The 3271-nt window shown below is 40.4% G+C and overlaps 1 pseudogene; it reads left to right on the forward strand.

Annotated features, from left to right (window-relative positions):
- The first annotated feature begins 1616 nt into the window (after positions 1–1616).
- LOC141513002 (alpha-enolase pseudogene) lies at positions 1617–3004 on the forward strand (annotated as a pseudogene).
- Positions 3005–3271: the final 267 nt, after the last annotated feature.

Consider the following 3271-nt stretch of genomic DNA (forward strand, 5'->3'; position numbering starts at 1 on the left):
TAAAAAACAAAAACAAAAACAAAAAAAGAAAGTGAGTTCTTTAAGGTAGAGACACTTTCTTTTGACTTGTATTTATATTCTCAGAACTTAGCATAAGGCTGTAGGAAGTATTCAATAAATAATTGTTTATTTATTAGGAAACAGCTTGGAAGCACAATGGATTGATTTCTGAGCCTGGAGTGATGAGAATCTGAATTTAAATACTTTCTAATTGTGTAAACCTGGACAAGTCACTTGAGTTCTCTGAATCAATTTCCTCTATAAAATGGGGAAAATAATCATATCAACCTCCCATTGTTGTGAGAATCAAAAGAGTTAATAATAGTAAAAAACATCTCATGCAGCATCTGGGACTTAGTAAACACTATATAAGCATTGAGTTTTTTTATTTTTTTAATATTTTATTGACTAAGTAACTGATATATAGTGTGCAGTATACTAGATCATAGGGGAGTACAACATGAAACTCAAAGAAAAATCATAGAATCCATTTTGCATCTCCCATGAATAGTTACAACATCTATCCGTATTCATGAGTTTTCTATTATGAGTTCCTTAACTGTGATTCAATAATGCAATGATTCTGTGAAACTCCAGTGGGAGTCAATATTTCTTCCACTATTGACCTTAGGTTATGCTGAATGTTTCCCCCCCCACAAAGGAAAGCATTTTTCACAAAGTGTCAGGACAATTTCTCTGAGAAGTCAGATAATAACCTGTACTCTTGCTGGGGAATATTGGTAAGAAGAAAAAAGAGCTTTAAACTAGTGTGTTCTTTTTACTGAATTGACACCCTCCTTGTTTTTCAGCCTTTTAAGATTTCATGTTGAAAATAAAAATAACCTGAGCTGCCTGTCATTAATTTTAGGGCCTATTTGGAGTATTATCATTAATATTTCATTAGAAAATTATTGGTTTTCCCTTATATATGTGATGAGGAAAGGTTGTGTGCTTTCTTAAAAGAGAGATTTTTTTGTATTTGAGAATCAAAGAGCCTTTCCTTCAAAGATCATATTTCCAAAAGTAATAGCAAAATTCAATGTAAATCTGTGTGAAATGGGATTTATTCTGAAAAGATATGGTGATACAAATGGGAAAAAAGTCAATTTGGATGAAAATGGCCTGGGTTCAAGTCCTAGCTTTAGTCTTTAAGGGTCATAAGCTCCAGGGCAAGTTACTTCACCACAATGAATCTCTAGGCCTCATCTGTGAAATGAATTAATATTTAGTTACTGATTTCTCCTTCCAGTAAGAAAATTGAGTTAAGATTTGTAAAAATACATTGCTACAATAAATTTCTGGGTACTTAGAAAGAATTGATCATTACCCTCAATTCTCCCTTGTTCAATTCCATCCTACAACTGTTTATTAAGTAATGTGTGAGGCAGTAGCCAGAGTTTTAGAGTAATACAGAAATGAAAACAAAAGGGATCCTGACCTTTAAGAAGCTAATCTTCTCCCTTGGGGATCAACATGTATACAAGAATACAAAGCAAATTCGCATGTGAGAGGATATCTTTAACAAGGAGGTATGTCAGGAAACTCCTTTGAGAAGAAATGGTGTTCGAGATGAGCTGGAAAAAAAGAATTAAAATAATTGTTAGACCCTTGGTCTCTCTCCTCCGAACCCCGCGGAGCCAGCCCCGACCAGAAATTCAGCATGTCGATTTTGAAGACCATTGCAAGAGAGATCTTTGACTCTCGTGGAAACCCCACTGTTGAAGTTGATCTCTATACTTCAAAAGGTCTCTTCAGAGCTGCTGTGCCCAGTGGGGCTTCTACTGGCATCCATGAAGCCCTGGAGCTCTGAGACAATGATAAGACCCGATATATGGGGAAAGGTGTCTCAAAAGCGGTTGAGCACTTCAATAAAACTATTGCCCCGAACCTGATTAGCAAGAAACTGAATGTTGTAGAGCAGAAGATTGACAAATTGATGATAGAGATGGATGGTTCTGAGAATATATCTAAATTTGGAGCAAATGCTATATTGGGAGTGTCTCTGGCTGTTTGTAAGGCTAGGGCTGCAGAGAAAGGTGTCTCCTTGTTCTGCCATATCGCTGATCTTGCAGGCAATGAAGAAGTCATCCTGCCAGTTCCAGCCTTCAATGTGATCAATGGTGGCTCCCATGCTGGTAACAAGCTAGCAATGCAAGAAATCATGATTCTCCCTGTTGGAGCATCAAACTTCAAGGAGGCCATGCGCATTGGAGCTGAGGTCTACCATAACCTGAAGAATGTGATTAAGAAGAAATATGGACAGGATGCCACAAATGTAGGAGATGAAGGTGGCTTTGCTCCTAACATCCTGGAGAATAAAGAAGCTCTCGAGCTGCTGAAGGAAGCGATTGTCAAGGCTGGCTTTACTGACAAGGTTGTAATTGGCATGGATGTTGCTGCGTCTGAATTCTTCCAGTCTGGGAAATATGACTTGGACTTCAAGTCTCCTGATGATCCCAGCAGATACATCTCACCTGCTGAGCTTGGGGACCTTTACAAGAGCTTCATCCGGGACTATCCAGTGGTGTCTATTGAAGATCCCTTTGACCAGGATGATTGGGAAGCTTGGAAGAATTTTACTGAAACAGCAGGCATCCAGGCTGTAGGGGATGATCTCACAGTGACCAATCCCAAGCACATCGAAAAGGCTATGAATGAGAAAGCTTGCAATTGCCTCTTGCTCAAAGTGAACCAGATTGGCTCCATGACGGAATCTCTCCAGGTGTGTAAGCTGGCCCAGTCCAATGGGTGGGAAGTAATGGTTTCCCATCGCTCCGGAGGGACTGAAGATACCTTCATTGCAGACCTGGTGGTGGGTCTCTGCACTGGGCAGATCAAGACTGGGGCCCCCTGCCGATCTGAGTGTTTGGCCAAGTATAACCAAATTCTCAGAATTGAGGAAGAACTGGGCAGCAAGGCTAAATTTGCTGGAAGGAACTTCAGAAACCCTCTGGCCAAGTAAGCTCCATGACCATGAAACCTCAGAGCTAGTAGGCTACAGTCACCTCAGTAGAAGTCCTCCAAAGAATGGGCAGCACCAAATAGTAGACCTGTTTTGTTTTGGGGATGGGGGATCAGTGCTACATAACTCCACCCTGCTCTCTTCCACCTTTCTGTGTTCTCACTGCTTCTTCTGGTACCTGATCATTTGGTCCTTTTTTGGAATACCTAATCTTGTGACTGGATAGAATGATCTGTTCTCACCCCCACCCCCAGTGTTGATGTTCAGAGTCATATACTTGTGATGCAGCCCCCCAACAAGCCCATGGGC

Source organism: Macrotis lagotis, chromosome 1 (genome assembly GCF_037893015.1).
Source record: "Macrotis lagotis isolate mMagLag1 chromosome 1, bilby.v1.9.chrom.fasta, whole genome shotgun sequence".
NCBI classification, from domain to species: domain Eukaryota; kingdom Metazoa; phylum Chordata; class Mammalia; order Peramelemorphia; family Peramelidae; genus Macrotis; species Macrotis lagotis.